A 22,222-nucleotide genomic window follows, 5' to 3' on the forward strand; every position below is an offset into this window, starting at 1 on the left:
ACCATTGTACGTGGGCTCTTTTTGTGCTTCCGACACTGCTTTCTCGGGGATGGTCGGTGATGGTGGGAGTAGCCCGCCAACACACGCCCTCTGGTTTTCAACTCTGGCCCTGAGAGAGGGAAGAGGGACAGGGAGGTGGGTCCTCATATTTCTTTAAAGAACTGGCCTTAAACCCTTTTGCTATCCTTTTGGTATCAACACCTGGGATAAACCATCCCATGCTCACATAACCTGAGTGAAAACAAGACAAAAGCTGCTTCTCATGTGTGGTGCTTAACTGGCCTGTGCGACAACAAAAACAGCAACAGGAGCAATAAGAAAAATGAAACAAAAACAAAAAGCTATTAACAGCCAAGAGATACATTTGTATATCAGGGGTTTCACAGATAAGTTATTTACCTGAAAGCAAGAATTGGATCTGGGATATTTTCCATGTTTCCCTGATGACATTATAGACTAAGTTGATAAACTGACACCAAGATGAAACTTCTTGAATATTTTTAAAACTAAGTAAAGTTTTTGACTTTTGACTGAATAGTCCTAAAGGGTTAGTATATGTATTTCAAATGCTAAAGGTTGATAAGGAAAATACGCTCAGGTTGCCTTTCAAACATATTTAAGAATTATTGAATTCTTGGTCCAATTTTTCAGGTACAAGTTTGAATGGGTATTTGAATGTTGTCACTTCTTATACTAGATGCAGACTTAACTAACTTTTGCTGTGTGCTTTTTTTTATTTCTCACAACCACACTATGAGATCAAAACAGTAAACTTTACTTAGCAGATGAAAGAACCAAGGCCAGAGTTCCAATGGCAAAAAGAGCTAGTAAGAAGCAGAGATGCATTAGGTCCAGCCCTCATCCTTCCCCAAACTGTAACCACTTCCATCACTACGGTAATCCACTCTCCTCTGCAAATACAATAATATGTTGTTTATTTATAATGAGAAATATTTGAGCTGATATTGAATTAGGGTGAAGTCCCTTTAGGCACTGAACAAAAATGATTGAAAAAAAAAGTAAATATCAGGCGAAATGGACTTCAAGGAAACTTGCATTTCTGGATGCAAATGTGGGATAAGAAAGTTCCAAATCCTTTTTCTCATCTCTGAAATATATACTACAACAGGGGTAAAAATGGACAGAAGAGTCTTTACAGTTGTTGATTGGGTGGGTTAAGACCTCCTTGAATTCACTTTCTTAGGTTCCACCTCATTCCAAAACTGTGATAGGTAGGTATCAGATAATAAATAAGTCAAGTATGGGTGATGGAAAAAAGGGGGGAAAATTAAGTGGAGACCAGAGGTAAACAAATGCATACAAATACATGTCACACTGAGGATACAGACAAAACACAAAGCCTGAAAAGAACAGTTGGAAGATAATAACAGCAACAAAGCTGGCTAATAAGCATTAAGGATTTTAACGATTCGCCACAGTGCTAAGCACTTTTATGTTGACTGTCTCACTTAATTCTCACTGTAGCCTTATGAAGTAGGAATAAATATTTTGTTATGTTACAGACAAGGAAACTGAGGCACAGAGAAGTTAAGAGGCTCAAGGTCAACCAGCTAACAGATGATGAATTCTACATGTGAACCCGAGTATTCCAAAGTGAAGACCACGCTCTGGACTGTGCCTAGCTTCATACCAGGTTAACCTGGTATAAAACCCAGTTGTTCCCTGGCATTTGGGCTTAAAGGAAATGACTCTTTGTGCCCTCATGAGTGGAACATGAGTGGGTCAGAGGTTGCCCTTTCTCCACAGCCCCTGTGGTGCTCACAATAAGGACTGGCCTATGCCTGTCTGTCACTGGGTCCCTCCAAGGAAACTGAGGCCTGAGACCAAAATGCAACTTAGTAAAAGTGAAGAAGGGGGACCAGAATAATAAAGCTCAACCATTTAATTTGGATGGTTTACCTTGATCTTGAGAAATAATCCAAAGTATCTGGAGAGATGGATGGACTTCGTGTCCTTCAGGCAATCCCCTCAGTGCCTGCTCAGCTGTAAACATTTCTTGAGCATTGCTCCGCTGCAGGAAAAAGAAAAATCACAACCATATAGAACGGAGGCCATAAATCTGGACTAAAACTAATCTCAGTTGTTCCCGCAATGTTACTCAGCAGTCCTATTACACGTGCTTCTCCCATTTCCCCGAGCTGCAATTCCAAACCTTCACCACTCTTCAAAGCTTTCAATCTTCTCTCTTTGGGATGACCTTGTTTCTAAGGTAGGGATGAGCAGCTACCAAGAGTGGCTTTTTTCTCCCATTTCCCCATAAGCCCACCCACATCTGCATTCATCCCTTTTCTGTCTTTGTCTTCATCTCTAGTAAAAAACAGTTTTCTTATCAAAGGCAATTCCATCTACTGGTGCAGTGGATATTATTCCACACTGCCTCTCTAGGAAATCTGCTTTATCAGTCACATTCTTTTCTTCCCTTCAGTGTAGTATTGGTTGTTCACTTCAGCATAAAGATATGGTCATTCCTCTCATTCAGAAAACAAACAAACAAAAAAAGCTATTTAATGGCCACTTTTCAAAAAGCATCCCCATGCTTCTTTCTTTAACAGTTATTCTTTTACAAAGTACAACCTACACTTACTCTCTCTGACTCCACATCAGTTAGTCAGTTCAGTCACTCAGTCACGTCTGACTCTTTGCAACCCCATGAATCGCAGCACACCAGGCCTCCCTGTCCATCACCAACTCCCGGAGTTCATCCAACCTCATGTCCATCGAATCGGTGATGCCATCCAGCCATTTCATTCTCTGCCGTCCCTTTCTCCTCCTGCCCCTAATCCCTCCCAGCATCAGAGTCTTTTCCAATGAATCAACTCTTCCCATGAGGTGACCAAAATTACTGGAGTTTCAGCTTTAACATCATTCCTTCCAAAGAACACCCAGGGTTGATCTCCTTCAGAATGGACTGGTTGGATTTCCTTGCAGTCCAAGGGACTCTCAAGCGTCTTCCCCAACACCACAGTTCAAAAGCATCAATTCTTCGGCGCTCAGCTTTATTCACAGTCCAACTCTCACATCCATACATGACCACTGGAAAAACAATAGCCTTGACTAGATGGACCTTTGTTGGCAAAGTAATGTCTCTGCTTTTGAATATGCTATCTAGGTTGGTCATAACTTTCCTTCCAAGGAGTAAGCGTCTTTTAATTTCATGGCTGAAATCACTATCTGCAGTGATTTTGGAGCCCCCCAAAATAAAGTCTGACACTGTTTCCACTGTTTCCCCATCTATTTCCCATGAAGTGATGGGACCGGATGCCATGATCTTAGTCTTCTGAATGTTGAGCTTTAAGCCAACTTTTTCACTCTCCTCTTTCACCTTCATCAAGAGACTTTTTAGTTCCTCTTCACTTTCTGCCATAAGGGTGGTGTCATCTGCGTATCTGAGGTCATTGATATTTCTCCCGGCAATCTTGATTCCAGCTTGTGTTTCTTCCAGTCCAGTGTTTCTCATGATGTACTCTGCATATAAGTTAAATAAGCAGGGTGACAATATACAGCCTTGACTTACTCCTTTTCCTATTTGGAACCAGTCTGTTGTTCCATGTCCAGTTCAAACTGTTGCTTCCTGACCTGCATTCAGATTTCTCAAGAGGCAGGTCAGGTGGTCTGGTATGCCCATCTCTTGAAGAATTTCCCACAGTTTATTGTGATCCGCACAGGCAAAGGCTTTGGAATTGTCAATAAAGCAGAAATAGATGTTTTTCTGGAACTCTCTTGCTTTTTCCATGATTCAGCGGATATTGGCAATTTGATCTCTGGTTCCTCTGCCTTTTCTAAAACCAGCTTGAACATCAGGAAGTTCACGGTTCACGTATTGCTGAAGCCTGGCTTGGAGAATTTTGAGCATTACTTTACTAGCTTGTGAGATGAGTGCAATTGTGCAGTAGTTTGAAGATTCTTTGGCATTGCCTTTCCTTGGGATTGGAATGAAAACGGACCTTTTCCAGTCCTGTGGCCACTGCTGGGTTTTCCAAATTTGCTGGCATATTGAGTGCAGCACTTTTGCAGCATCATCTTTCAGGATTTGAAATAGCTCAACTGGAATTCCATCACCTCCACTAGCTTTGTTCGTAGTGATGCTTTCTAAGGCCCACTTGACTTCACATTCCAGGATGTCTGGCTCTAGGTCAGTGATCACACCATCGTGATTATCTGGGTCGTGAAGATCTTTTTTGTACAGTTCTTCTGTGTATTCTTGCCATCTCTTCTTAATATCTTCTGCTTCTGTTAGGTCAATACCATTTCTGTCCTTTATCGAGCCCATCTTTGCATGAAATGTTCCTTTGGTATCTCTGATTTTCTTGAAGAGATCCCTAGTCTTTCCCATTCTGTTGTTTTCCTCTATTTCTTTGCATTGATCACTGAAGAAGGCTTTCTTATCTCTCCTTGCTATTCTTTGGAACTCTGCATTCAGATGCTTATATCTTTCCTTTTCTCCTTTGCTTTTCACAGCTATTTGTAAGGCCTCCTCAGACAGCCATTTTGCTTTTCTGCATTTCTTTTCCACAGGGATGATCTTGATCCCTGTCTCCTGTACAATGTCACGAACCTCCGTCCATAGTTCATCAGGCACTCTATCCATCAGATCTAGTCCCTTAAATCTCTTTCTCACTTCCACTGTATAATCATAAGGGATTTGATTTAGGTCATACCTGAATGGTCTAGTGATCTTTTCTCCACTCTAACCTGGCTCTCCCCTATTCCTGCACTGAGATAGTCCTGTGTACTTACTCACCCAACAGACTAAGCACAGTTAGTTCTCAATTTATGTGGCTTGTTCTGATGAAATTTCATGTTCTTAAAAGTTCTGGTTTTGTCTCCCATGGCATTTCTCTCTCTCCTGATTTACCTCTGCATTGGTGGCTCTTTTCTGGTGTCTTGATTGGTTTCTCTCTCTCTGCCACTTCTTAAATATCAGTATTTTGTTTCCTCACTTTAGTCACTTTTGGGGGAGATCTTGTCCCTAACAATGTTTTTCATCTAAGTCTCGATTCTAAGCCCCAGTTCTATGTCTCCAAATTGTTTTCTTTTCTTTTTCTTTTTAATTTACTTTTTAATTGAAGGATAATTTCTTTACAGATTTTTGTTGTTTTCTGTCAAACGTCAACATGAATCAGCCATAGGGATACATATAGCCCCTCCCTCTCATCTCTCTCCCTATCCCACCTCTCTAGATTGATACAATGCCCCTGTTTGAGTTTCCTGAGCCATACAGCAAATCCCCATTGACTCTCCATTTTACATATGGTAATGTAAGTTTCCATGTTGTTCTTTCCATTCATCCTACCCTTTTCTCCCCTCTCCCCATGTCCATAAGTCTGTTCTCTATGTCTGTTTCTTCACTGGTGCCCTGTAAATAAGTTCTTCAGTACCATTTTTCAGGTTTCTGTATATGTGCGTTAGAATAAGATAGTTATCTTTCTCTTTCTGACTCACTTCACTCTGTATAATAGGTTCTAGGTTCATCCACCTCATCAGAACTGACTCAAATGCATTCCTTTTTGTGGCTGAGTAATATTCCATTGTGTATATGTACCACAACTTCTTTATCTATTCATCTGTCGATGGACATCTAGGTTGCTTCCATGTTCTAGCTATTGTAAATAGTGCTGCAATGAACAATGGGATACATGTGTCTTTTTCAAACCTGGTTTCCTCAGGGTATATGCCTAGGAGTGGGATTGCTGGGTCATATGGTGGTTTTATTCCTAGTTTTTTAAGGAATCTCCATACTGTCTTCCATAGTGGCTATATCAATTTATATTCCCAACAACAGTGCAAGAGTGTTCCCTTTTCTCCACACTCTCTCCAGCATTTATTTTCTGTAGACTTTTTGATGATGGTCATTCTGACTTGTGTGAGGTGATATCTCATTGTGGTTTTGATTTGCATTTCTCTAAGAATGAGCAATGTTGAACATCTTTTCATGTGTTTGTTAGCCACCTGTATGTCTTCTTTGGAGAAATGTCTGTTTAGGTCTTTTCCCCACTTTTTGATTGGGTTGTTTGTTTTTCTGGTGTTGAGTTGTATTAATCCTTTGTCAGTTGTTTCATTTGTTATTATCTTCTCCCATCCTGAGGGTTGTCTTTTCACCTTGCTTATAGTTTCCGTTGCTGTGCAAAAGCTTTTAAGTTTAATCAGGTCCCACTTGTTTACTTTTGTTTTTATTTCCATTACTCTAGGAGGTGGGTCATAGAGGATCTTGCTTGGATTTATGTCGAGTCTTCTGCCTATGTTTTTCTCTAAGAGTTTTATACTTTCTGGTCTTATATTTAGGTCTTTAATCCATTTTGAGTTTATCTTTGTGTATGGTGTTAGAAAGTGTTCTAATTTCATTGTTTTACATGTAGTTGTCCAGTTTTCCCAGCACCATTTATGAATAGACTGTCTTTGCCTCATTACATATTCTTGCCTTCTTTGTAAAAAATAAGGTACCCATAGGTGCATGGGTTTATTTCTCGGCTTCTATCTTGTTCCATTGGCCTATATTTCTCTTTCTGTGCCAGTACCATACTGTCTTGATGACTGTAGCTTTGTAGTATAACCTGAAGTCAGGAAAGTTGATTTCTCCAGCTCCATTCTTCTTTTTCAAGACTGCTTTGGCTATTCGGTGTCTTTTTTATTTCCACATGAATTGTGAAATTTTTTGTTCTAGTTCTGTGAAAAATGCCATTGGTAATTTGATAGGGATTGCACTGAATCTGTAGATTGCACGTGAAAGTATAGTCATTCTCACAATATTGATTCTTCCTACCCAGGAACATGGAATATCTCTCCATCTGTTTATGTCATCTTTGATTTCTTACATCAGTGTCTTATAATTTTCTGTGTACAGTTTTTTGTCTCTTTGCAGCCAAAGATGGAAAGCTCTATACAGTCAGGAAAAACAAGACCAGGAGCTGACTGTGGCTCAGACCATGAACTCCTTATTGCCAAATTCAGACTTAAATTGAAGAAAGTAGGGAAAACCACTAGACCATTCAGGTATGACCTAAATCAAATCCCTTATGATTACACAGTGGAAGTGAGAAATAGATTTAAGGGACTAGATCTGATAGATAGAGTGCCTGATGAACTATGTGCAGAGGTTCGTGACATTGTACAGGAGACAGGGATCAAGACCATCCCCATGGAAAAGAAATGCAAAAAAGCAAAATGACTGCCTGGGGAGGCCTTACAAATAGCTGTGAAAAGAAGAGAAGCGAAAAGCAAAGGAGAAAAGGAAAGATATAAGCATCTGAATGCAGAGTTCCAAAGAATAGCAAGAAGAGATAAGAAAGCCTTCTTCAGTGATCAATGCAAAGAAATAGAGGAAAACAACAGAATGGGAAAGACTAGGGATCTCTTCAAGAAAATCAGAGATACCAAAGGAACATTTCATGCAAAGATGGGCTCGATAAAGGACAGAAATGGTATTGACCTAAGAGAAGCAGAAGATATTAAGAAGAGATGGCAAGAATACACAGAAGAACTGTACAAAAAAGATCTTCACGACCCAGATAATCACGATGGTGTGATCACTGACCTAGAGCCAGACATCCTGGAATGTGAAGTCAAGTGGGCCTTAGAAAGCATCACTACGAACAAAGCTAGTGGAGGTGATGGAATTCCAGTTGAGCTATTTCAAATCCTGAAAGATGATGCTGCGAAAGTGCTGCACTCAATATGCCAGCAAATTTGGAAAACCCAGCAGTGGCCACAGGACTGGAAAAGGTCCGTTTTCATTCCAATCCCAAGGAAAGGCAATGCCAAAGAATCTTCAAACTACTGCACAATTGCACTCATCTCACAAGCTAGTAAAGTAATGCTCAAAATTCTCCAAGCCAGGCTTCAGCAATACGTGAACCGTGAACTTCCTGATGTTCAAGCTGGTTTTAGAAAAGGCAGAGGAACCAGAGATCAAATTGCCAACATCCGCTGAATCATGGAAAAAGCAAGAGAGTTCCAGAAAAACATCTATTTCTGCTCTATTGACTATGCCAAAGCCTTTGCCTGTGCGGATCACAATAAACTGTGGAAAATTCTTCAAGAGATGGGCATACCAGACCACCTGACCTGCCTCTTGAGAAATCTGAATGCAGGTCAGGAAGCAACAGTTTGAACTGGACATGGAACAACAGACTGGTTCCAAATAGGAAAAGGAGTACGTCAAGGCTGTATATTGTCATCCTGTTTATTTAACTTATATGCAGAGTATATCATGAGAAATGCTGGACTGGAAGAAACACAAGCTGGAATCAAGATTACCAGGAGAAATATCAATAACCTCAGATATGCAGATGACACCACCCTTATGACAGAAAGTGAAGAGGAACTAAAAAGCCTCTTGATGAAAGTGCAAGTGGAGAGTGAAAAAGTTGGCTTAAAGCTCAACATTCAGAAGACTAAGATCATGGCATCCGGTCCCATCACTTCATGGAAAATAGATGGGGAAACAGTGGAAACAGTGTCAGACTTTATTTTTGGGGGCTCCAAAATCACTGTAGATGGTGACTGCAGCCATGAAATTAAAAGACACTTACTCCTCGGAAGGAACGTTATGACCAACCTAGATAGCATATTCAAAAGCAGAGACATTACTTTGCCAACAAAGGTTTGTCTAGTCGAGGCTATGGTTTTTCCTGTGGTTATGTATGGATGTGAGAGTTGGACTGTGAAGAAGGCTGAGCGCCGAAGAATTGATGCTTTTGAACTGTGGTGTTGGAGAAGACTCTTGAGAGTCCCCTGGACTGCAAGGAGATCCAACCAGTCCATTCTGAAGGAGATCAGCCCTGGGATTTTTTTGGAAGGAATGATGCTAAAGCTGAAACTCCAGTACTTTGGCCACTTCATGAGAAGAGTTGACTCATTGCAAAAGACTGTGATGCTGGGAGGGATTGGGGGCAGGAGGAGAAGGGGATGACAGAGGATGAGATGGCTGGATGGCATCACTGACTCAATGGACGTAAGTCTGGGTGAACTCCAGGAGTTGGTAATGGACAGGGAGGCCTGGCGTGCTGTGATTCATGGGCTTGCAAAGAGTCGGACACAACTGAGTGACTGAACTGAACTGATGCTGAGGCAGTTTCAAAAGTAGATTAAAATTTTTAAGAGTTTTAATCATAAATGAGTGCTGAATTTTGTCAAAGACTTTTTCTGCATTTATTGAGATTATATGGTTTTGATCTTTCAATTTGTTAATATGGCGTATCACATTATTGATTTGTGTATATTGAAGAATCTTTGCATTCCTGGAATAAACCCAACTTCATCATGGTGTATGAGGTTTTTGATGTGTTGCTGAATTCTGTTTGCTAAAATTTTACCAGCATTGTTGAGGATTTTTGCACCTATGTTTATCAGTGATATTGGCCTGTAGTTTTTGTGTGTGTTGTCTTTTTCTGGTTTTGGTATCAGGGTGATGGTGGTCTCATGAATGAGTTTGGAAGTGGTCCTCCCTCTGCAATTTTTTGAAAGAGTTTTAGAAGGATAGGCATTAGCTCTTCTCTAAATGTTTGATAGAATTCTCCTGTGAAGCCATCTGGTCCTGGGCTTTTGTCTTTTGGGAGATTTGTGATCACAGCTTCAATTTCAGTGCTTGTAATTGGGTTGTTCATGAATTCTATTTCTTCCTGGTTCAGTCTTGGAAGATTGAACTTTTGTAAGAATCTGTCCATTTCTTCCAGGTTAAGCATTTTATTGCCATATAGTTGTTCAAAATAGTCTCTTATAATCCTTTGTATTTCTGCATTGTCTGTTATAACCTCTCCTTTTTCATTTCTAATTTTGTTGATTTGACTTTTGTCTCGTTTTTTCTTGATGAGTCTGGCTACAGACTTGTCGATTTTGTTAATCTTCTCAAAGAACAAAGCTTTTAGTTTTATTAATCTTTACTATTGTTTCTTCCATTTTTTTCCCATTTATTTCTGCTTGAAACTTTAGGATTTCTTTCCTTCTACTAATTTTGTTTTTTTTTTGTTGTTGTTGTTGTTCTTCTTCTTTTTCCAGTTGTTTTAGGTGTAAAGTTAGGTTCTCTAGTCCATGTATTTCTTGAGGTAGGATTGTATTGCTATAAACTTCCCTCTGAGAACTGCTTTTGCTGCTTCCCATAGGATTTGAGTTGTCGTGTTTTCATTGTCATTTGTTTCTAGAGATTTTTTTGATTTCCCTTTTGATTTCTTCAGGAACCTGTTGGTTATTTAGAAACGTGTTGTTTAGTTTCCATGTGTTTGTGTTTCATTTTTTTCCCTCGTAATTGATATCTAGTCTCATAGCATTGTGGTCTGAGAAGATGCTTGATATGATTTCAATTTTCTTAAATTTACTGAGGCTTGATTTGTGACCCAAGATGTGGTCTATCCTGGAGAATGTTCCATGTGTGCTTGAGAAGGAGACATATTCTTCTGGATTTGGAGGGAATATCCTGAAGATATCAATGAGATCCATGTCATCAAATATATCATTTAAGACTTGTGTTTCCTTATTAATTTTATGTTTTGATGATCTGTCCATTGGTGTGAGTGGGTGTAAAGTCTCCTACTATTATTGTGTTACTGTCCATTTCTCCTTTTATGTCTGTTAGTGTTTGTCTTATGTATTGAGGTGCTCTTATGCTGGGTGCATAGATATTTACAATTGTTATGTCTTCCTCTTGGATTGATCCCTTGATCATTATGTCGTGTCCTTCCTATCTCTTGTAATCTTTATTTTAAGGTCTATTTTGTCTGATATGAGGATTGCTAATTTTACCATCCTCTCACTTTCAATCTGTATGTGTCTTTAGGTCTGAAATGGGTTTCTTGTAGACAGTAAATATATGGGCTTTGTTTTTGTATCCATTCAGGCAGTCTGTGTCTTTTGGTTGGAGCAGTTAATTCATTTCCATTTAAAGTAATTATTGATATATGTGTTCCTATTGCCATTTTCTTAATTGTTTGGGGTTGATTTTGTAGATATGTTTTCTTCTCTTGTATTTCTTGACTATATAAGTCTGTTTAACATTTGTTGTAAGGCTGGTTTGGTGGTTCTGAATTCTCTTAACTTTTGCTTGTCTGAAAAGCTTTTTATTTCTCCATCAATTTTGAGTGAGATCCTTGCTGGGTACAATAATCTTGGTTGTAGATTTTTCCCTTTCAATACTTTAAATATATCCTGTCATTCCCTTCTGGCCTGCAGAGTTTCCGCTGAAAGATCAGCTGTTAAGCCTATGGGGTTTCCCTTGTATGTTACTGGTTCCTTCTCCCTTCCTGCTTTTAATATTCTTTGTGTTCAGTCTTTGTTAGTTTCATTAGTGTCTTGGAGTGTTTCTCCTTGGGTTTATCCTGAATGTGACTCTTTATGTCTCTTGGATTTGATGGATTATTTCCTTTTCCATGTTGGGGAAATTTTCACCTATAATCTCTTAAAAAATGTTCTCATACCCTTTCTTTTTCTCTTCTTCTTCTCGGACCCCTATAATTTGAATGTTGGTGCATCTGATATTGTCCCAGAGGTTTCTGATTCTATCCCCAGTTCTTTTCATTCTTTTTACTTTAGTCTGCTCTTCAGAAGTTATTTCCATCATTTTATCTTCCAGCTCACTGATTCGTTCTTCTGCTTCAGATATTCTGCTACTGATTCCTTCTAGAGTATTTTTAATTTCAGTAATTGTGTTGTCTCTGAAGGTTTAGTCTAATTCTTCTAGGTCTTTTTTAATTGATTCTTGTATTTTCTCCATTTTGTTTTCAAGGTTTTTGACCATCTTTACCATCATTAATCTGAATTCTTTTTCAGGTCCTTTGCCTATTTCCTCTTCATTTATTTGGACTTCTGTGTTTCCAGTTTGTTCCTTCATTTGTATAGTATTTCTCTGCCTTTTTACTATTTTTTTTTTTAACTTGTGTTTGAGGTCTCCTTTTTCCAGGCTTTAAGGTTGAGTTCTGTCTTCCTTTTGGTTTCTGCCCTCCTAAGGTTGGTCCAGTGGTTTGTACAAGTTTCATATAGGGTGAGATTTGTGCTGAGTTTTTGTTTGTTTGTTTGCTTTTCCTCTGATGGGGAAGGCTGAATGAGGTGGTACTCCTGTCTGCTGATGATTGGGTTTGTAGTTTTGTTTTGTTTGTTGTTTAGATGAGGCGTCCTGCACAGGGTGCTACTGGTGGTTGTGTGATGCTGGGTCTTCTATTCAAGTGATTTCCTTTATGTGAGTTCTCACTATTTGATACTCCCTAGGGTCAGTTCTGGAGAAGGCAATGGCACCCCACTCCAGTACTCTTGCCTGGAAAATCCCATGGACGGAGGAGTCTGGTGGGCTGCAGTCCATGGGGTCGCTGAGCGTAGGACACGACTGAGCGACTTCCCTTTCACTTTTCACTTTCATGCCCTGGAGAAGGAAATGGCAACCCACTCCAGTGTTCTTGCCTGGAGAATCCCAGGGACAGGGGAGCCTGGTGGGCTACCGTCTATGGGGTCGCCCAGAGTCGGACACGACTGAAGCAACTTAGCAGCAGCAGCAGCAGCAGGGTCAGTTCTCTGTTATTCTATGGTCTTGGAGTCAGTGCTCCCACTCCAAAGGCTCAGGGCTTGATCTCTGGTCAGGAACATAGATGCCACAAGTGGTTTGTTATGGCATTAAGTGAGATTAAAACAAATATCCCAAAACGAGAAAGCAAAGATGAACCCCAGACAAATGGCAGTTACAAAATCAGGCAAATAATAATTAAGATAATGGAATATACAAATATACATAAACACCCATGAGCAAAGTCAAAATGGTACAACAAAAATAAAGTAAAATAGACTGACCCAGTGAACAAAGGAAATAAAAATTATATTTACCAGTTAAGAACAAAACTAACTAAAGCACAAATTGGAAAACAAAACTAAAGCAAGGTGCCAAGTGGGGAATAAAGAAATGAAAACAAAATTAAGAAATACATTGAGAGGAAAGGAAAGAAAGAAAAGAAAGAAAGAATACATATGCAAAGTTAAACAGAGATAGATGAAGAAGATTTATATGCATTAAAGATTAACTGCAAGGGGAAAAGAACAGTAGGAAAGGCAAATAAAGGAATAAATATAGAAAAATATAATAGGTTTACAAAAATTGTAAGTTAAAATTATAAAAAAGAGAAAAGAAAAAAAGGCAGAAGAAAGAATATAGGAGAAAAGGAAAACTCCCAAGAACTGCAAAAGCCCAATGTAGAGGAAGAGGTTTATAACAACAATAAAAAAATGTGACTGAGAAAAAAAGAGAAAAAAAGCTCAAAACCTTAATTTGATTTCATAGTGCCAATAAAATCAACAACTGCAACAGAGGGGGGATAAAAGGAAAAAAAAGAAAAAAATCCAAAAGAATCTACAGAAGCAGTCAAAACATAAGAATAATAAATGCTTTTCTTGAGTCACTGCTGTCAGAGTTCTTTCCCTCGCTGGAAGTCACAGTCCATCTCACCTCCCTAGGATGCCCTCCAATACTGTGCTGATCTCTGGACCTGCTGTGGGGCAGCTCAGATTCTAATCTGGTCCTACTCCTCTGTGTTCTTGCGTCCAGTGTCCACAGTTATCAGAGCTAGTGCATTTTCTTTTGTGGGAGCTCTCAATGACCTCTTATACATTCCATAGACAGAGTCTGCCTAGTTGATTGTGTGGATTTAATCCGCAGCTTTGTACAGCTAGTACAAAGGTTTTGGGTCTTCTTCCTTAGTCACACTGCCCCTGGGTTTCAGTTGTGGTTTTGTTTCCACCTCTGCATGTGGGTCGTCCACTGGGGTTTCCTCTTGAGGCTGCCCTGGAGAACTTGGGTTTGCCCCTGTGAGGGCCAGGTGTGGAGGTGGTGCAGCTGCTTGGGTCACAGGGGTTCTGGCAGCAGCAGGTACTCAGGGGAGTTGGCGGCTAGGGCAGCAGGAAATATAGTGCTCCAGAAGGATATGGCAGCCAGTATTGGCCAATATGCTCCAGTATCTTGCCTGGAGAACAGCCCCCTCCCTGACAGGGAAGCCTGGCAGGCCACAGTCCACAGGGTCATAAAGAGCTGGACACTGCCAAAGTGACCCTACATGCATAGGCTCAAGATTTTTTTTTTTTGCTTGTGTCAGCATTGCCCCAGTGAGAGTTGAGCATGAAGGTGGTGCAGCTGCTTGGCTTGCAGGGACCCTGGCAGTGCCAAGTGTGCAGGGACACGGACTGCCTTCGCCACAGGAGTTATGGCCCTATCAGAGGGTTTTTTTTTTTTTTTTTTTTTGAGCCTCTTATAGCTGGAGATCAAAAGGCCTCTTTGGTATAGCTCTGCCCGTTCAGGCACTTAGTGGGCTCCCTTGCCTGGGGCCCTTCTCTGTTATTCGGTGTGTCAGGCACATAGAGGGCCCCCCTGGCTGGGGTCCTACTCTGTAGATTGGCACGCCAGGCACTTAAAGGGGCATCCTGGATGGGGTCCTACTCTGTAGTTCAGTGCATCAGGTGTTTGATGGGCCAACCTATCTATTGTTCAGCTGCCAACGCTGGTGTATGGCAGGAGAGAGGCTATGGTGATGGCTCCATCCCCTATGCATGACTCAGCACAATCCCCTTGCTTCCATGGCTGCCTGGTTTTCCTCCACAGGCATTTCACACAATAATCTCCTCCCTCACATCCCCTCGATTCCTCTCTTCACAGACAACAGCAGCGCTTGCCCTGGGATTGCTCCATAATCCTTAACTCCAGCTCCCAGCTACTGTGCCTTCCAGGGGATATGTGTCCCTGTCCAGGGTACGTATGGCTGCGGTAAGGACTGTCTGATTCTCATTCCATTTAGGGTGCCACAGATCAGCTGTTTAACTCTCAGCCTTAAATGTTTCTCCTCTGACTCAGTCAGTTGCCCCGATGTGGGGATCAGACCCCTGCTTCAGTTCTCCCACCCACTGAGGGCAAGTCCAGTGCTACTAACACTCCTATTTTTCGCCCTAGTTGCTTCGTTGTACCAAGTTTTGCATGGGTCTATATATTCTTTTCCACTGGTCAGGTACTCCTGTCCCCTCTCAGCTGGTGTTCTGTATACATTTGTGTCTGAAGATGTATTCCTGATGTATCCATGGAGAGAGATGTACTCCATATCCACCTACTCCTCTGCCATCTTGTTCTCCTCCAAACTGTTTTCTAAATCAATCCACCTGGACATTCCACAGTACATCCAGAACTGAACATGCTCCTCTTTTCATGCTCATCCCTGTTACTCCACAAAACCTGCGTTCTCTCCTTTATTTTGTATATTAATGAATTCTAGACCCTTTCTCTACTACCCAAGCCAATAGTCTGGAAGCCTTTGACTCCTTTCTCACATTCCAAAATAATGCATTTTTTAATTTATTTTTCTCCTATTGTAGCTCTCATCTCTAGTGGGACCACAGTCTATTTGAATAGGTCCATCAAGTCCCTTAACTACTGCAATACATCTCATGACATTTGCTCAGTTTCCAGAAATTCCCATTTCCAATTCCTCTTTGTAGTAGCCTCAGAGCTCAAACACAAAAATTTGATTATGTTACTCCTTCGCTTACTATTGATCATTGGCCTCTCATGACTCACAGCATACACTTTAAAATCTTTGGTCTGTCTGGAAAACACGTATTCATGTTTCTTCTTCCTCTGGGAAGTTTTCCAGGACAGATTTAAATGTGTTATCCTAATCTGCCATTCATCTTTGTGGATCACCCAGTTTAGTAAATCTCATTGTATTTGCCTGTTTGTAAGTCTGATTCTTCACTTGTTCAAATATCTTGAGAACTTGCTTTCTCAACTTTGTATGCATAGCATGTAGTATACTAGTACTCATACATGTAGTATACTAGTACTATATGTACTACATGTAGTATATTAGTACTACATGTACTACATAACTAGTACTCATACATGTAGTATACTAGTACTCCACTAGGTACTCAACAAATATTTAGTTAAAGAAGAAAATGTATACATTTTTGAAAACTACATCATTTCAATGAGTGAGAAAAAATTTGCCTAGGGAGTCTCAAAGCATGCCCTTCCAAAATTAAAATTAGGAATATGCACTTGGTTGGGCTTCCCAGGTGACTCAGGGGGTAAAGAATCTGCCTTCAATGCAGGAGATGCGGGTTTAGTCCCTGGGTTGGGAAGATTCCCTGGAGGAGGGCATGGCAACCTGCTCCAGTATTCTTGCCTGGAGAATCCCATGGACAGAGGAGCCTGGTGGGCTACAGTTCACAGGGTCACAAAGAGTCAGATAGGACTGAATCGACTGAACATCCATGCATGCACCCATTTGGTTAACACAACTTGAGACAGACTGGGATGTATCCTGACCACAACTTATGCTATAATAAGAATGTTATATTCTTATTATATAACCACTGCAGCTAAGTCGCTTCAGTCGTGTCCAACTCTGTGCGACCCCGTAGACGGCAGCCCACCAGGCTCCTGCGTCCATGGGATTCTCCAGGCAAGAGTACTGGAGTGGGTTGCCATTGCCTTCTCCAAACCACCACTAGGACATGTATTTATTTTTAAGAACGTTAGATCATGGCTGTGAATATCCTTGACCACGTCTAACTACTTCAATGAATTAGCTGAAGTAGGTGTTGGAAAAGGGATTGGATGAGGTCTGTGCATATGCTCTGCTGAGACACTATCCTTCAAGAAGATGGGTTTCAATGCAAACAACCTAAATGTTCATTAGCAGATGAACTGATAAAGAAGATGTGGTACATATATGCAATGGAATACTACTTAGCCATGCAGAACAATGAAATAATGCCATTTGTAGCACCATGAATGCAACTAGAGATTATCATACTAAGTGAAGTAAGTCAGAAAGAGAAAGACAATACCATATGATACCATTTATATATGGTATCTAAAATATGGGATAAATGAACCTATCTATAAAACAGAAACAAACTCACAAACTTGTGGTTGCCAAGGGACGGGGAGGAGGGTGAGAGATGGACTGGGAATTGGGGGTTGGTAGATGCAAACTATTCACTTTAATATTTAGAGTGAATAAATAATAGGTTTCCCTCTATAGCACAGGGAACTATATCCAATCTCCCAGGACAAACCATAATGGAAAAGAGTATTTTAAAAAAAAGAATGTATATATATGTAAAACTGAGTCATTTCACTGTACAGCAGACATTGGCACAGTATGGTACATTAACTACACTTCAATTTGAACAAAAAAAGACGATGGGTTTCAGCTTCTGATAATAGAGCCCTCAAGTCTCATGGACTCTGCAGACACTCGTCTAAGATTCATCGTACACTGAGGCCAAGAACGCACAGACCTTTTTAAACTATTGCAGCCTTCTCCTTCTGGTCTCAGGCTATAAGAACAAGGACGATTTTGTGGAGCTTCGTTTTTCAGCAAAACGAACACTTCGTCTACAAACTTTGTTTTAAATTTCCCTCACCCCAGTAAGAGACTAACAGCCAGGTCAGTCACTTCCTTACAGTAATTGTCTCTTCTCATGGGGAATATATATACAGGAAAAAAATCACATATTGAGCAATCAAAATTTGTTAAGATTTTGTTATATTCTTTTGTTTTCTTTTTTCAATTCCACATATAACCGAAAGCAAACAGTATTTGTTTTTCTCTATATGGCTTATTATAAGAATAAGTAAAATAAGTACAAGCATACCCTCCAGGTTCATCCAGATTGTTGCAATTGGTAACTTTTATTCTTTTTTTTCTGACTGAGTATGTTTCATTGCATCCATTTAAAATATCTTCTTCATCCATTCATCTGTTAATGGATCTTTAGGTTGCTTCCATACCTTCACTATAACAAAACAGAAACAGACTCATGGTTATAGAGAACAAGCAAGTAACCAGCAGGGAGAGAGGCAAGGGGAAGGACCAGATAGGGGTGGAGGATTAAGAGGTACAGTTAACTATTTATAAAATAAGATGCAAGGGTGTAATATACAGGACAGGGAATACAACTGATATTTTATGACAATCTCAAATGAAGCATAATCCATAAAAACATCATGTTGTGTACTTGAAAGTAACATAACATTGTATGTCAACTACTTCAATAAACATACAAACTGTTGTTTTGAACCAGCGTGTTGAAGGCAGATGTCTGGGCATTGATATCCATTTACAAACTGGGTAACCTGAGGCCAATCTCCTCCCTGTCTCTCATCCTTGTATCCTGCTTGACTCTGAGGTCTACACTCTAGGGAAAAAGAACCTCTAACCTAATCTGGCTGTGTAGGGCCTTTTAGCCTAATCCTGTGGAAATACAAGTCTCCACATAATCTGTGACTTCAGTCAATACACAATTAAGACACTGATAGAGGATTACTGGTTGATATTCTCATCTTTGCCACATTCTTTTAAATTGGTTTAATGGTGGACTAAGCTAGGTCTAGAGCATGACTTATTTATTTGAACTTTGTCCTAGCCTACATTAAAATTTATATCTTCATGAGCAGCCTGTATCCTCTCCTTTTTTTTTAACCCTTGAAAAAAATGGAAAATTTTCATTTTGAATCAAAAGAGAATCATTAAAAAAAAAAAAAAAAGAAAGAGAGTCATGGAATAAAAGGATTGTAAGTAGCAGGAAAAGAGGAAAGAAGGCAGATCGTCAGTGGCCTAAAGTGAGAACTAAGCATTATGGCACTGGTGCTCATTGGTTGAGACTAAAACATTTTTTTTTTAAGTTTTAAAAAGATGCTCACCTTTCTGGCTAATTAGTGCTATGAAGAATGGGTACATCAACTGGCAAGGCCAAATATGGTATGCCTTGTATGTTTTAGAAGGTTGTTGTAAGAATTAAATATGGCAACATATACGAAAACAATTTGACAATTATCAACTTTCTATAAACATGTAGTGTTACCTGAGCAGTCATTTCTTAGGGACCATCAATCTTGGGGTCACCAATTTCCACTGGGTCTACATGGCTTTCAGCCAGTGATTTTGGGGGAATGCTTGCCTTGATCAGCATGACAGAATTTGCTCCCATGAGAATATCAAATATCCCACTTGCAGAGTATTTTATTTGCTTTAAAGGCCAAGGATATTTTTTCTTTTTTTAAAAAATGCGAAAGACTTTCTGTTTTTGAAACAATAAGTGGCACTGACATCTCTCAAGATTGAAAGCACTATTGTCTCATTTTAAGCACCTCCTTATTATTAGGCAAGGATGTTGCTGGCAGGAATGAATAATTAGGTAACTCTTTGTGGGCACATTTTATTCAGGTCCCAAGGGGAACATGCAATTGTAACATCTCCTTGGATTACTTCACAAACATATGGCAACCGAAGCACCTGAGCCAGATGTACAAGCATATTATACCAGGTCTGTTTTAACTTAAAACTGTGAAATACATCAGATGGTAGAGTTATTTTGGTCATGAACATCCATCATGGAAATCGTATCGAAACATCTTTTTTTTTTTATTGTCCATTTTACTTGGACTGGAAATAATCAAGAACAAAATAGCTTGGAAATCATCTCTTGCAGTGGAAGATTCCAGGTAAAGTTCAAGACCTAGTGAAGTATATGGCCTGGATTTAAATGGGCCTCAGACGTCTCCATATAGTTTAGTAATGCCTTTTACCAATATTCACTGCTGGCAGGTCTGAATCTCAAATCAACCATGATTATTTTCGATTCTCTTTTCCTCATCTTGTGTTTTCACCCCTCTGGAGATGCATATGGGTAGATTAATATGGAATTTAAAAAAAATAATGAGAATGTATTTTCTACTGATTCAGTAGGGAGTTTCTTGTGTTTTTCTTTTAGCCTATTTTATTATTACCGCATTGGTTGCTTATTTTACTAGAGTCCTTCTCTGGTATTGGCTTCTTGGAATCATAGTTGTCTAAGCAGGCATGCTCATCTCATTTGCTGGTGGGAACACCACATTTCAGAGTGAATAATTTTTAACCTGAGTTACTTATGCTTCAGAATTAAAAAAAAAAAAAGATGCCATTGGACTTCCAGTTGTACAGTGTTGAGCTTGGTCTGATAAGAAAATAAAGAATATGTAGGCATGGGCAACAATGCTTTCCCTTCAATACATATGTGCAAATTCCATTCACATTAATGAGCACTCTGCAAGTGTACTGCAAAGGATGTAGACCAAGTCACAGTGGAGTCTATTACTTTATCCAGTTGTTGTTGTTGTTTTTTTTTTTAAAGCCTTATATCGTATTCCTGAGCTTTTCCTGAGAAAGAGAGATACACAGTGCTGAGAAGATGTAAACCGTACGGTGACACTGGCACCAGGGAAAAAGTGCTTACTTTTTATAGCCAGCATGGCATAGAGCAGAGATTTTGGGGGTTGAATTACTGTGGTTGGCAAATGTTGAAGCTGACAGCAGAGGTCCACAGAGTCTTGGATAGTCTGCCTTTGTGTTACACCAAAATAAGGAAACAAAATATTTATGAACTTAATTCTGCCTCTCAATTCTTCCCCTCTTGGAAACGGCAATTCTCTGTGTGATGATATGTGTAGACGTGCAGTTCAGATGAGTTCCTCGCCAATGTGATATTCTGTAAATGTGGTGCACCTGTGTTTTCTTGGTCACCCTGCTGCCACTGGGGTGCCTTAAAGCACTTTCTTTCAAATAAGTGAGTGGGAGGTGGCAGTGGTGGGGGGAGAGTCAGGGGGAGGGGAGGGAGTATGATCTTCCCTTTCCTCTTATTTTCCAATTTCTTCTCATTTGGAATGCCTCGGAACATACATCTAGTTTCAGGTTAAGATGTCAGGTTTATCTCGGTCCAGAGATGTTGACACATCCCCCCCTGGGCCTGCAGGGGCCCTGTATGCCCTCATAGTCTACCTATTTCACAGGGATGCAGCTGTATTTATAATATGCACTCCTAATATTGCAGGACTGCTCAGGTCAGGGCTTCATGAGCCTCACGTATCAGACAGACAAGCCCACAAAACTGAGCAACACATTGAGGCCTCCTTCACAAAGCTGCCAACCCAACGTCCTCTCTCCAGGACCAGAGGGACCCTCATGTACGAATGACCCTCCACCCAGCAAGCCAACACGCTGATGAGTCTGAGAGGCGGACATTTAGGGCTGGGAGAAACCACAACAAGCCAAACGAGATGACTGGCCATGAAGGCAACAAAACCAACCAGGAATACCAATTCTGCGCCCTTACTTCATTTCCACCTCCAAAGATTTAGACTTCTGATGGTAAAAAGCAACAATGTTCTGACCTGAAAGGGCTGTGAGGTTCTGTCGCCACTGGTTGTTGAAAGAATCATTCCTCAGCAGCAGCGGGACCACTGGCCTCGGCGGCAGCCGCAGTGGCAGCAACCACAGACAGCGGAGTTCAGTCCTATTGGCATCTCATTCTGGAAAGGGGAGGGCGGGGAGGGAGGGAGGCAGTCTATTGGCCTCAAAAGCTGAAACATCTGCTGGAGTTATTAACAGCTTTTTGGCTGAGTTCAGCAGCAGGGCACCTTGTGGTTGATAGATTCTTCTCTCAGCAATTCAAAACAATGCAGTTAAAGCAAATTTCTCATTTTCAGAGCACAGCTTAACGAGGCGTACAGTAGTTTAAAAATAGTCACACTTAGGATGGTCAATAGTGGTGACTACAACCCAGGGTTACCTTCGGTCCTCCGTGGTGGTGTTAACTCTGCCAGGGTGGTGGCATAACATGGATTTTTTTTTTTTCCCAAAGACCACGTAGTTCATGGTTAACTCACTTTGGAGGAATTTACATTATTTATGAAGTTAATGCAGATTATCCTACGGTGTAAATATTGGCGAACTGGATCAAACCACTTAGACAGCTTGTGGCTCTCCCTTCCCAAAAGCGTACATTAAGCCTTTTTAGGCTCAGAAGTCCAATTCCAGGAAAGGTTTTGAGGGGCCAGATTTTTGAAGCTGCAGTAAAACGGAATATATGGCAACAGCTTGGGCTGGAAGAGCCCAGGGTTGGAAGGCAGGCAGGGGCTAAAGGTTCTAGCTGTAGTCCTTGTCCTAAGTGGCTGTGTGAGTCCTTGTGGGAGGGGGGTCACTTCATCTTTCTGCCTCCATTTCTTCCTGAATAAGATGATGAAGCTTATTAAGGTGTATGAAAGTCAAAGCCACTCAGTCATGTCAAACTCTTTGCAACTCCACGGACTGTAGCCCAGCAGGCTCCTCTGTCCATGGAATTCTCCAGGCAAGAATACTGGAGTGGGTTGCCATTCCTTCCTCCAGGGGATCTTCCCAACCCAGGGATCAAACCCAGGTCTTCTGCA

The 22,222-nt window shown here is 40.5% G+C and overlaps 1 long non-coding RNA gene across 1 annotated transcript; it reads right to left on the reverse strand.

Annotated features, from left to right (window-relative positions):
- Window positions 1-1,926: 1,926 nt before the first annotated feature.
- On the reverse strand, window positions 1,927-21,320 carry LOC139184542 (uncharacterized). The gene is made up of 3 exons (XR_011568046.1): window positions 21,188-21,320; window positions 17,635-17,775; window positions 1,927-2,032 (listed from the first exon to the last, which is right to left on the reverse strand). It is a non-coding gene; the product is annotated as an uncharacterized lncRNA (long non-coding RNA).
- Window positions 21,321-22,222: the final 902 nt, after the last annotated feature.

The sequence above is a fragment of the Bos indicus genome, chromosome 8, assembly GCF_029378745.1.
Source record: "Bos indicus isolate NIAB-ARS_2022 breed Sahiwal x Tharparkar chromosome 8, NIAB-ARS_B.indTharparkar_mat_pri_1.0, whole genome shotgun sequence".
NCBI classification, from domain to species: domain Eukaryota; kingdom Metazoa; phylum Chordata; class Mammalia; order Artiodactyla; family Bovidae; genus Bos; species Bos indicus.